The following is a 14,568-nucleotide window of genomic DNA, read 5'->3' as shown; positions in this document are numbered from 1 at the left end:
ACATATAGAAATGTTTTGATATTTGCAACCATAGTAAAACAAAGACTTATATTTTTTATATTTATTTTACATATTTAAATGCCATTTAACAAAGAAAAATCAACCAAAAAAAAATGAGTCCCTGTGTCACCTCTGACACGCGTGTCATAGGTTCGCCATCACTGTACTAGGTGGAGGTTAAACTACAACTCAGCAGCTCTAGTAGCTATGTGACCTGGAGCAAGTCACTTCATTTCTCAGAGCCCCCATTTTCTCATCCAGAAAATAAGAATTCAAATAAATTATATCAATTATATTACGTTTTCATTTTAAATGCATCTTTGTACATATTTCATATATGTGCATGTGTATGTAAGTACATAATCAACAGCATGGCGTTTGGTGCAGGATAGACCTTCAATAATTTTAATCCTTCCCACCTGCCCTCCATGCTCACTTGGCTGGCATTTGTATTGTATTACATGTTATTACCCTACAACATACAAAGTTGGATCATTTCAGGCATTTTTTTTATAGCATTTACCTCCCAGAATCTGGGTTTTACTGCTACTACCCCTCAGTGTGATAGTTCTCTCCATCTGAGGCAGATAATACACTGGCTTCATCAGAAGGATTTTCATTACAGGAGTGGGGAGAGCTTTTAGGAGTAGAGGACAATTGTGAGTGAAAACTCAGAGTCAAGAACAGGGAGAGGCAATGGCTGACAGCATGGAGGTTAATATGTGGAGGGAAGGGCAAGGTGACAAGCATGACTAGAAAGAGATATCCTGGGAGCAGGTGTTGATGGAGGATGGGCTTGGACCCTGAGCCAAGGATAAGCAAAGTGGCAGTGAAGTAAAGAAAAAATGCCCCCAAAAAGTGCCAAATAAAACCAGGAAGGCTGACAGACATGACACGTGACAGAAACCAGCGCTCATGGTACTCCCTCTGGCAACTCCAAAACCTAACAAGAATTCCTGACGGTGACACAGGCTGCCTCCCCAGAAGAGCAATTCCTCCAGAGGAGCCACCTAGAAAGATTTCAGGCTTTGAATGTGATCATTCATAGGCCATTTTCTCTGTTTCTCGAGATTCAGTAATGAGCTTATGTCTCCCTCAGGCAGCAGAGATAGGAGCAGCCTATTTGAATATGCAAGTCAATAATGTGTGCACACTGCATCTGGTAGAAACAATGATGAAAATCGGATCTCCTTCCCCAATGTGGTCCATTCTTGCTCACAAGTAAACGTTTTCCCCACACACTTAAGAAGGTGACAATGAAGAACTGGGTGGTAGTCTGATGAACTACCATCTCATGAAACCCAGAAAGCACCTTGAAACTGATACTTTTCCTAAAATCCTTAGAACTAGGTTTTAAAGGCTGTCCTTAGGTACAATCTACACCCTGCCCAAGCCCCTGTTTGTTGATGTGTAGGCCTAGCTTCTTGGATGGTTTCCCTGTGTCAGAGTAAGTGCTGTCCCTAAAGAAGCTTATCAACATTTAGCCTTTGCACCAGGTTTCAAACTAATATCTAAGGAGGTCACTATGAGGATTCATTCAGTTTGCGTGCGAATCAGATTTAAGAGATAACTTGCCCATCTCTGTTCTTCCAATGTCAATGGCTTTAATGTAGGCAAACCAACGAATGTCAGGGTCCACAGTGTTTATCAGCCTGTGCCAGCACATACCTCTGCTTGTGAGAGGAAGCATCACTTGACTAAAGCAAGATAGCAGTGACTCTGGGAGTTTAGTGTGCAATGTTATTGCAATGTGTCATTGAGCTCTTGTAGTCTGATTTCTTCCAACCCTATCCTGTGTAAAGACTTTTGGCATAGAGACCTAAAATTGGATTTAATACAATATTTTCATCATTCCTCAAACTCAGATGTTCATCTGGACCCCAAACTATTTCAGCTGTGGCTTCTCTTTGTATTATTCTCCATCCTTCCCCGACTCCCTCTTCTTCCCAGTTTTCTCTAACTTGGAATTTTCCAGAGACATATTTGTCAGGTTAGTAATCTCATCTGGATGCTTACCTGCACTGAGCAGCTTCAGATAGGAGCTGAAACTTGGGGTGTTAGTTCATTCTTGTTACCCTGCCAGCCGCTTCTCCACCCTTCTGACCTAGCAATGGAAAGTCACATCTGCAACACTCAGACCCTCCCTGCTATAGTATAAGCCAGGGTTTACTGAAGTGGGTTTTCCCTTTGAAAAGTGGTCAGGTCTAGGCAGAGGTAGGTTAGGACCTTTGCCATTAGAACATGCCACAGAGAGGAATGCATGCCAGTCTTGGCACCAGGATCACATCGTTGAGCTAGAAGTTGCACCCACCTGCATCTGCTATGCACAGGAGGAACAGCAAGCCTGGTTCTTCTGGATGAATGTTTTCTAAATCATAGCCAGTGATTACCCAGATGACTGGGTCCTCTATTTTGAAAACCTATTGGAATCTGCAGGGACCATCATCTTAGAGTTGCTTCTCAATTTCATCTAGTTTTGCCTCTTTCCAGGATGAAGGGTATCCTGGAGCTTCTCCAAAATCAAATAGAGCAGCTCTTGCTTACTTCCATGATGGTTTATGAGTAATATAACAGAGGAAAATAAAGTCACAAATAATGCCTAAAAATTAATCTTGATTTAGTGATTGCAGTAAATTTTCTGATGGAGAAGATTGATGTTAATATGAAAAATATATGCTTACAAATCAATTTTTCTGTTCTCTGTATTCTGATTACAGTGATCATTGACTAGAATGAACTAAAATATTTTAAAGCCACATCCTTTCTATTATCTACCTATTGTAGGGATAAAGGACTTCCAAGTGGTGAAATGGCTAGTAGGTAAAAGGCAAGATGCCTGAGTGACATACAAAATGGCTAATCCTCCTGGAATTACCAGTCAGCTGTAATTAAAGCTCTTCTCACCATTGTTTTCTCCCGCACTTTAATCCAGACAACCCTCCTACTACTGTGTTTACTCCCAGCTAACCAACCCCGAAGTGGCACAAGTCTGAGAAGGAAACTCAGCCATGGGAACTAGCATGTCGTACACATTCTTCTCCCTTGCCCTACAGTGATAACCCAAATTTCCACGGGCCTTACCAGTTCCAGAGTACAGATAAGGTCACATGAATTTTAATAACCTAAATTTGGCTGTCTCTTGTCCTCCCTTACTTACCCAGAACTGAAGCTTGCTATGAAGTTTGCTCATCACCTATAGCCATCACATAGGTCTGCCTTATTTCTCTTCTGTTCAGGTACTCTCATCAACATCCTCAATCTCCAGGATTTTTTAGGATTCCTCACCTTTGTCACTGTTTCTGGTACTCACTGAGAGAGCACCAGTGTCCCTGCTAAGAATACTACTTCCTGGTGCCCTTACAGACCCCCAGGTAGGGGGTTAGCACCTTCATTTGGTTGCATTAAGAAATCAGAAGGAGGTTGCTTCCTCACTCTTACACCTTATTGACAGGATCTAGCAGAGATGCTTACTACACCTACATCTTCCAGAGCTTATCATCCCCACAGTTTCCTTGGTTAAGGCTTATTCTTGGGACCAGGTGAATAACAGAGATTATTCTGTGTTTCTTCATTCACCCACTATACCCACAGATGCCCATGCATAAGCATTGTTCTTATAGGTCCTTGCCTCAGTTAAGTGAACAATTATAAATAAGCACTTTGAGGAACTACTGAACCAACATACAACCTATTTCCTTTCCTATTAATGAATTTTCCATCTTTAACAGTTCATATGAAGGTTTCATTTGAAACCACTAGCCATATTTTCTCTTTAAAGGTATGGTATAAAGTGAATAAAAATATTCACCTTTCCCAACAGAAGGCCGGGAAATAAAACAAAAATGTTCTATTTGGACCCAAAGAATTTTCTGCTTCAAACTGTGTATGTCCTACCTATGTAGGGAGTAATTTAGTAAGTAATTAGGGGAAACCCCAGTGTCTGTGATGCAAACGCTGCTTTCTCACAATCATTGTCATACTAACTCCACAGGAAAGGGATGTTTACCACATAGCTTTGATGTCATGACTGCTCATCTCAGAAAGTTTTTATTTGTGGTGGTTCTCCAGCTACCTATTTTTTTCATTTTTTGAAGATTAAAATATATTTAATCAAGTTTAACATGGGGATGCCCACCATTATAAGTCTATATGTTATCTATATTCTAGATACTAGAAGACTCCTTCAGGCAAGAAACCAAGACTTATTTCTCTTTCTTCCCTCATGTTTATGATAATATCAGCCTTAATAAATGTTATTGAATGAATAAAATGACCTATAGTAGAATAAGTGTTATGACAGGAAGGGAAACCAATGAAAGCATGGATGAAGGCATAATTCATTGGAAGTGGGTCTCACCAATGAGCAAGCATTTTATCTGGAACTTGGAAAATAAAGATGAGAAGCATGCCAGGGAGAATAGCATGAGTAAAAACTTGTGGGGATTTATGTACATGATGTGTTCTGGAAATAGCTAGAAAATACTTAGTAAGGCAATGGCAAAGGGTGGTGGCACTTCAGGTTCTGTTGCCTGGATGAATGAGGATGTCATTAACAGAGACAGAAAATTCTGGAGTAGGACTATGAATGACAGAGGGAGAAGAAATAATAAGCTCTGCTTTGGATATATTGAATTTGAGATGCCCATATGACATCCAGTTGGAAAAGTAGCTGGAAATTCAGGTCCATATATAAAAGTGGTTGGTGACAGAGATACTAATTTGGGTGCCTTTTACCACAGGTTATAATTAAAACCATGAATGAGATTCTCAGTCACAGAGTCCAGAGTAAGAAGAATTCATTGGGAAGACTCCTTGGGAAATTACTACATTTAAAGACATAAGAAGGGTATGAAGAGGCAGAAGCAAAGATGAGAGAAGTTTAGGGAAACTGGAATGAAGATCTGCAGGCCTCTAAAGTTCTTATTCTTCTCACTACACTAAACTGTCTTGTATTCATTGACATAAAATTTTTTTCACCTTTCTCCCCTGAAGTTTCTCTTTGCACAATTGAGATGGGGAATTAATTGTTATAATACATTTATGGCTACTTCTTGACCTTCCTCTTTGAAAAGCAATGAATTTCATATTATAACACTTCTGCCTTTTATTCAGGAGCACTATTGGCGGGGGGGGGGAGCAATTATTAAAATCCATCAATAAAATAGCAATAAGACATTAGTCAAGAGAAATTTCCTTCGCATCCTAAAATATATTCAAATATTCCCTGAAAGCTAAAGTCACTTGTGTTTTATTTGTGTGTTTGGTGTTTTATTTGTTCTGAACTGCAGAAACTGATATTTTGTTATGAACTGTATTTACCATATCTAACCCTTCTAATCTAAGTTATCTATTTGAATAAAATCCTGTAGTAGCGAGTTCCATGACTTAATTGCATGTTGTGTCATGGTTAATTCATTGTAAATGCTTTGAATGTTAGGTCTATTTTTACTTCTTGAGGTATTCTTTGTTGTTTCACTATGAGCAGAGCACAAAAGAATTCAATTAGTCTACCTCTCTTATTTACATGTAAATATTTACCCTCTCTTCTCTTTCTACCTTCTCCACTTTCTTCTTCTCTTTTATGTTTGAAATGAATAAACCTAGCTTTCAATTGGCTATAGATACTATTATACAGTATTTCCCTTGGACATTTAAATGAACGCAATCTTTGGAACTTTCTAAGATCTCTTCCCATCAGAATTTGAAATACTGGAGGCCTGAGTGGTTTCACTTCTTTGTGCCATGTCATTTTAACACAATATCACGATCACAACAGAATAATGAATGGCAAATTCCCAAAAGATTGAGTCATCACTATTGCCTACTTGTGACCTTTTTTTATTTGAACTCTTTCAGTTTTTTGATATTTATGAACACACGGGCAGGAGGTTTTCTAAAAGAAATCCAATTCTAATTTCTGAAGCAAATTAGAGTTCCTTTTCCACCACGGAATTTCTACTTCCCAAATAAATGCCATAATTGGTCCCATTTGACTTCCTGAACTATTTTTTTTACCTCATCTTGAATATCATTATCTTTCATGAAAAGTAAATATTTTGAATCTCCAAATTTATTGAGTTTTACCCTTGAACAGTTCCAGTGGCAAAGTTAAATGTAAACAATGTATTTATTTTTCCCATAAGCTTTTACTTTTTTATCCTTTAAAATCATTGTTCTGGTTCTCAATGACTGCGTTAAAACTATATTCTATCTATGTTCTTCTACTTGCAGTGTCATTTTTAAATCTCAACATAATTGTTAATTGATTCTAGAAATTCAGTGACCTGGGATATAAACATAAATCCACTTTTTCTTTATAAATGGATAGGCATATAATCAGCGAAAGGAAATTTAGAGATCATTTAAGTCTAAATGTCCCATTTTATAATACGAAAAAACTAGGACTCAGAAAGCTTGTGCTTTTCCAAATAGGAAGTTGGAACTGCTTTATATGATTATCTCAACATAGGATGAAAAAGCCATTGACACAATCCTATACCCATTCATAAAGAACATTTTAAAAACACTTAAGAAAAAAAAAAGATGCCTACTATCTCTGCTACTACTGAGCATCACACTGACTAAATTAGCAAGTCAATCAAAGAATAAGAGTGGGCCAAAAAATAAGTCAAATTATTTATAGATGTTGTAAGAGTATACGTGGGAAACCATACATAATTAATGATAAGAATGGCTTAGCAGTTGAACATTTTGACCTATGAACCAGGAGGTCAAGGTTCAATTTCCATTCAGGGTAAATGTCTGGGTCGCGGGCTTCATCCCCAGTGTGGGGCATGCAGGAGGCAACCCATCAATGATTCTCTCTCATCATTGATGTTTCTATATCTCTCTCCCTCTCCCTTCTTCTCTGAAATCAATAAAAAATATATATATATTTAAAAAGCAAGTCAAATAATAAAAGAATCTAGTGAAGTAACAGGTATAAAGTTAATCTACAAAAATCAGTAGAAAGTCCAGAGTTATAGTCAAATACCTATGGAAAGTTAGAATGTGATAAAGGCAACATCTCAAATCAATAGGATAAAAAAGGATATTTAAATAAACAACTCTGAAAAAGATAAAATTATATCTACATCTCATCCCATACATAGTAATAAACTCCAAATGAACTAGGGATCAAATAAAACCCTAGATGTTCTAGAATAAATATATATAAGTCAATTCCTCTTTAACTGTTGTGGAAAAGGCTTTCTAACTATGACTTAAAATCCAGAAAAAGAAAAGACAAGACTGATAAATTTGACTACAAAATAAAAATTAAAACTTGTGTATGTCAGAAAATACCAAAACCAAGCCAAACTGGGGGAAATACTAGTATTCATAACACATACCACAAAGTTTTATGTCTCTAATATGTATAAAAACTCTTAAGCATGAGGAGCACAGCGTACCAAAAAGTTAATAGAAAAAAAATGTAAAAAAGACATGAACAGGCAGCTCACAGAATAATCGTTCAGTTTTAAATAAACTTTATTTCTTAGAGCAGTTTTAGGTTCACAGCAAAACTGAGCAGGAAGTAAAGCGATTTCCCCAATACTCCCTGCTCCTTACACGCATTAGCCTTCACGTAATCAATGTCCCCCACCAGAGTGATACATTTGTTACAACTAATGAACCTCCACTGACACATCATTATCACCCACAGTCCAGAGTTTCCATTAGGATTCACTCTTGGTGTTGTACATTCTAGGGGTTTGGACAAACAGGTGACATGTATCCACCAATACAGTATCAAACAGAATGGTTTCACTGGCCTGAATGTCCTCTGTGCTCCACCTAGTCACTCTTCTCCCTCCTCACTCCTATTTTATATTTCTTTGTACTTAAAAATATATTATTTCTTCTTCTGCTCTTATGTTTAGAACTTCTCTGAGATTCAGTACCTGATTACCCACGTCTTCTACTAGTTTGATTTGTTTCATTTTTGTTTTCTTTTACAATTTTTTGCTATGAAGTGAAAATGTATAGATCTACACTAATAAAAGAGAAAAATGGTAATTGGCGTACGACGATACCCTTTTCATTGGCTAATCAGGGCTATATGCAAATTAACTGCCAACTATGATTGGCAGTTAACTGCCAACAAGATGGCGGTTAATTTGCATATGTAGGCACAATGCAGGGAGGCGAAAGGGAAAGCAGGAAGAAGCCCCCTGCCACTGATAGTGATCGGAAACCCAGGGGGGAGCTAAGAGCTGGGGGGCAGGGCAAAGGCGGCCCTGGGGCTGCCTTTGTCCTGCCCCCCAGCCATGATCGGAGAATCAGGCGCCTTTGCCGCCCTGGCCAGTGATAGCAGGAAGTAGGGGTGGAGCCAGCAATGGGAGCTGGACACGGTCGAAGCTGGCAGTCCCGGGAGCTAGGGGTCCCTTGCCTGGGCCTAAAGCGGAGCCCACGATCGCGGGGCCGCTGCAGCTGCGGGTCCCCGCTGCCTGGGCCAGACGCCTAGGCCAGAGGCGTTAGGCCTGGGCAGGGGCGGAGCCTGCAACCGTGGGGAGCTGGGAGTCCCCTGCCCAGGCCTGACACCTCTGCTGGAGGCCTCAGGCCTGGTCAAGGGGCCGATCCGGTGACTGGTGATCGGAGGGTGATGAGGGTCAACTCCTCTGGCCAAGGCATCAGGCCTGGGCGGGGGGCTGAGCTGGGGATTGGGGGGATATGATGGTCCCCTTGCCCAGGCCTGAAGCCTGGGTCAGAGGCGTCAGGCTTGGGCGGGGGGTGGAGCAAGCAATCAGAGGGAGATGGGGGTCCCCTGCCCAGGCATGATTCCTGGGCCAGAGGCCTTAGGCCTGGGCTGGGGGAAGAACCAGTGATGGGGGGAAATGAGGGTCCCCTGCCCAGGCCTGACGCCTCTGTCAGAGGCGTCAGGCCTGGGCAAGGGGCCGATCCTGCGATTGCAGGGTGATGGGGGTCAATGCCTGAGGGCTCCCAGTATGTGAGAGGGGGCAGGCTGGGCTGAGGGACACTCCCCCCGCACACACACACCCAGTGCACGAATTTCGTGCACCGGGACCCTAGTATAATTATAACAATAATCAACTATTCTACTATTATTTCTTTAAACTCTTTCCCCCAAATGTGTATGATTCCCATTCATCACAAGTTCAATTTTAACCATGTAAATTTCTGAGCTATATTCTGTTCCATCAATCTGTCCACTTTTTTTATTAATTAAAACTGTTTAATAATACTATATTTCAGCATTTGATAGAACAAGGCCCTCAAACTTGCTTCTGAGCAGACTGTTGAACCTCAGAGGGAAGGCAGGGGAAGGTGAGTGGGAAGAGATTAACCAATGAACTTCTATGCATATATGCATAACCCGTGGACGCAGACAATCTGAGGGCCAGGGGGTGGGGACAGGAGTGGAAGAGGTTAATGGAGGGAAAAGGAGGGCCAATGTAATGCTTTCAACAATAAAGATTTTTTTTAATTGCTTCTTGTTTTCAAAACATTCTTGATTATTTTGATTTATTTAATTTTCCACAGGAATTTTAGACTTATTCTTCAAGAAAAAGATCCCAGTACAGAGTGACATTAATTGCTGTGATTTTAAAAGTGTACTAGGTCACATGTCACTTTAAGGAGAATAGCCTCGGTGCTCTAGTACAGCACCTCTTGGAAGCAATACTAGGATCTGGTTCCTCAGGACAACGCAATCAGTGGCCTGGGAGGAGCAGGAGACTGTGTACAGGAGATGTAGACACCGAACAGGGACAGCCAAACTCAAATAAGCACAGACCTGACTTCAAGAAAGGGCCAAACCATTCAATCACTCAATATTTACTTGAATATGAATCAGAGAGAAGACAAATTTGGCTTTCAACCTCAAAGATACAAGACTTGCAACATACAAGCTAGAAAAGAATAGAGACGTAGCTGCTTCTCAGATTAGGTAACCAAGGCTGTAAGTAATTGAGAAAAATTCACCTAAGTCTATCCAGTCAGCCAGGCCTCACAGAGTTTGAGTCTTGGGAGAAACCCTCTTTTACACTGAAAGCTGCGTAAGTTTCACTGTAGGACCTGCCTTCAGTTTGGCTCAGAGCATATAAATGGCATGCAGAGTTTCTGTTTTCATAACTTAGGAAGTACTACTCAATTGTAATTGTATTATAATGCAATTCTCTACAGTGACCCATTTAGAAACACAGGTCAAACTTGTTCTATTCTGGCATCCATGGCCTGGAATATGCTCCCAAGTCATGGAATTTTCAAAGCATGGCATGGTGAGATGTTAGGATTTAAGCCATCAAAAATTAGTCTTAAATTTAGTATGTTAGTGAGTATATATTCAAAGAAATAAATATAATCTTTAACAAAGAAAAATAGCTACAGTAATTTTTGCCTACAGTCAGTAATCTCTACCCCACTCAACAAAACTCGCAATTCACCTAGGTTATGGTTTGTTAGCCCCTAGTCTTCTTCCCTGACTTTCTGTTTTTTAAAATATTCTTCATAAATGCTTTATATTCCCAAAACACCTTAACATCAGCTACTTATATTTTGACTAGCAATCATTCTTTAGGTCAAGCATTGGATGAATTTAGCTTCTGACTGTGACTGCACCAGGATTATTTTAAAACTAGAGGCCCAGTGCATGAAATTCATGCTGGGTAGGGTCCTCAGTGGCTGCCAGCTGCTGGCTGCCGGCTGCCAGCTGCCAGCCGGGCCTCCCTTCGCACTCGCCTGCCATATTCCATGTTGCCCCCAGTGGTCAGCGCACATCTAACTCCCAGTAGGTCGAACTCCCGCCTGTGGGGACAATTTGCATATTAGCCTTTTATTATATCCTATCTAATAAAGAGGAAATATGCTAATTGACCCTCACACCATCACAAAGATGGCAGCGCCCACAGCCAATAAGGAAGGAATATGCTAATTGACTGTCACGCCCTCAAAGATGGCACAGCCCACAGCCACAAGAGGGCAGCACCCAGTTCCCTCAGCCCCACCAGAGCACCTGCCTCCAGAGTCCCCCATTCCCCTCTGACCCCCAGCCACCCAGGGCCGGCCCGAGGTGCAGACAAGCCTCGGATGGCGGCTGCCCAGCAACCCAGGGCCACCCAAGGCTTAGGTAACCAGGGCTAGCCAGGCTTGTGCTGCCAGCAGTGGCAGCAGCAGAGATGTGATGGGGCATCGCCTTCCCCTGATCGCTGGGTCGCCTCCTGCCCCTGAGGGCTCCTGGACTGTGAGAGGGGGCAGGCCGGACTGAGTACCTCCCCTCCAGTGCATGAATTTTCATGCACTGGGCCTCCAGTAAGATAATAAAAGCTTATTTTAGACACCTTCACAAATTTAAGATGGATTCTTTTCCAATTTTTTAAATATTAAGTTAGACCAGTGCAACCATAGCATCATTTTAGGTTGAAAAATCTTTAAGTTTTTAAGTAGTAACAACAGAAACCCTATAGAACAGTTTATTCTAGTGAGGAAATTTCTTTCTGAGAGATGTCTCAATTTTTTCTACTTGTTAGAATACTATTTACATTTATTTAAAAATGAATTAGTAGCAGGAAATTTTGAAGCACAAAGCTGAATGAAGGTGACAAATTTTCAACAACTCTGTGAAGAATCTCAGAAAAAAATTATGTCAACACTTTGAGAATGAAAAGTAGAAGTTTATGCATTATTGGTTAGGTTGCTCAGTCTTTCTAAAGCAGGATTTTCATCCATAATCCCACTCCTTTTCGCAAACAATTATAAAGTGAGTCTGTGACTAACCACAATTCACCCAAACCCCAAGGTGATGGAATAATTTTAACACTAGACCACAACTGCTGGATCCTCCCCGCTCCATTGTTTTTTCTGATGCTATCTAAAAATAAGGATATGACCTAACCTCCAACAAATCTCATCAACCTGTTCATTCACAAGATGTGAATTTGCTTATGTTATAGGTAAAAGTGTAATTCAATGTTTAATTAAAAATACCCTCTTGTTGTATTTATATAACTTCTGTTTTGACCAAATACATGATAATTGAGAAATAAATATCAATCTAGAATGTGTTATGCTGAATGTAGTGAAATATGTCATCACATGAAATAACTCTTTTTTTGTATATGAAAAGGCAAAGATTAATAAAACCCGTATTTGACATGTCTATTTAAAAAGTCTCAGTGATCATAGCACTTAGTTGTAAAGAGGAAAAAATGCTCAAAACCACAGACCAGGTTAGGTGTATCAACAAAACTCTGGCATTCTGACACTTAGTTTCCTGCACTTGCCAATGCCCACAGATATTTTCCTCTGAGGTGGATAAAAGTCAGACAGAGCTTATACCATGCCCTCTTCGTCTCCTTGCTGGCTTTTCCTGTTCCTTTTATGCTCTAAATATTGGTCCCTTTACTCTCCTCACTCTTACTCTATGAGTTCTCACTCTTCCCATCATTTCCAAGACCACCCACCCCTAAGGACTCCCAAATTTGTATCTCCAAATGTAATATCTCCTTTAATTCTATATTCCCACACTTACTTGATATTTCAAGAACATCTTCAACTTCTCGCCTTCACATTTGCCCTCATGATCTTTCCCTAAGCCTGCTCTTTCTCTCCAGACTTCCCCATATCACTAAATGGAACTTCCATCAGCCCAATTGTCCAAGTATACATTTTTTAAAATATGTTTTTGTATTGATTTCAGAGAGAGGAAGGGAGAAGAAGAGAGAGATAGAAACATCAATGATGAGAGAGAATCATTGATTGGCCTCCTGCACACACACACACACACACACACACACACACACACACACACACACACTGGGGACCGAGCCCACAACTCCAGGCATGTGCCTTGACCAGGAATTGAACCGTGACCTTCTAGTTCATGGGTCATCCACTGAACCACACTGCCCAGGCTGTTCAAATATGGAATTTGAGAGTGGTCTTTGACTTCTCCATTTCCCCCATATTTATGCAATCCATTGCCAAATGCTACTGATTCCTCCTCCAAACCACATCACAGAACTGTCCATTTATCAACTTTCAACTGTTGCAATGGTTTCCTTCCTCCTAACTCCTATAATGTATTGAATTATATTCCCCCAAAAATATGTATTTCACCCTTACTCCCTAGTACACATGAATATGACCTTACTTGTATATACTTATCTATTGAATGGTTGTCTGTTCTTTACACTCTAGGCTTCATGAAGACAATGTCTGTATCTTTTTATGCCACTAAGGTAGCCTCTATCTAGTAGTTCTAGTATTGAAAATAGTTCTTCAATAAATGAAATTACAGAGATGAAAAGGGACAAAAGGACCTCCTTTTGTTGGTGAGTATTCTGAGAAATGGCATGTCCCATGTTGAGTTAGCTGAATTCCATCAGCTTTGTGTTAAATTTATAAAATGTTGATACAATAAATTATATTCCATAGATATATATTAATCCAATTAAATCAATATGACATTTGAAATTAAAACATCATTATAAGAAAGAAAAAAAAACCTCCTCTTTGATATTTTATCTACTGGAGAACAAGGTGGATTTTTGCTTGCATGTGCTTACTACCAGGTGCACTGGCTGAGACAGCCACAATACGCAGTTCAAAGCCATGCCAAGGAAAACCATGCAAATCAGATCCTTGGCACATGAATGGCCTGAAACTGAGATCCTTAGCATATATGATTTCTTCTTAAGGAGGAAGCCACCATGTCTCCTAGACCTGATATGTACACACTGATGTACCTAACATTCTATAAGTCAGACTCAATAATAGAGGCATATTTTGGGCAGATGAGATCTGAATCAGTATACAAAAACTATGTCACCAGAGAGAAGAGGAAAACATCACAATCTTATTTCAGAGGGAAATTCCATGGACATTTTGGCATTGTGAACAAAGCCAAAGAAGAGTGTTGACTATAATAAAACTTATTTTAAGAAAGTTGTCCATTCAGATCCATCTTTTCTCCACTCATCAATTCAACATTCATCCATTCACTGATTCAACAGACTGTTACCAAGGGTTGATGAAGTGCTGGGTCCTGTGCCATACTGGAGGGACACTACATTAAGGAAGATGCAGTTTCTTCATTCAATGGGCCCCTAGTTTGAGCTAGGGGACAGTTTATGAGCAACTACAAGGCAGCATGAAATGTGCCACAGGGATGATGTGATGTCTGAACAACCAAGAAATAGAGTTCATTGATCACTGAACAGAGGGAGCAGAGAAATTTAGAACCATTAGATAAGTTGGTATTGGCCAGCGAGAGCCACACAGCAAGCTTTCAGGGGCCATAGAGAACATGGTGGTCCTTCAAGGGACCAACAGAGCTGGTGGTCAAAGGCAGGAAAAAGAGAAATCAAAAAGTCAGAAGGGGGAAAAAAATAAGAAAAGAGAAAAGCTACGTAATGAAATAAGAAGGGAACCAGGATTTGAAAATAATCAATGGTGGAAGAAAAAAAATGAGTATTCCAGAGAGCCTAATCACTCTCATTTTATTAGAATCAGAATCAAAATTTTCATGTTGCAGGCGACTAACTGAATTTCCAGAATCTAAATTTTCATGTTGCAGGTGATTAACTCTATTTCCTAGATAAGCAAGAT

Source organism: Myotis nattereri (genome assembly GCF_964212035.1).
Source record: "Myotis nattereri genome assembly, chromosome: 8".
In the NCBI taxonomy this organism is placed as follows: Eukaryota; Metazoa; Chordata; class Mammalia; order Chiroptera; family Vespertilionidae; genus Myotis; species Myotis nattereri.
This window is presented reverse-complemented; position numbering follows the sequence as displayed.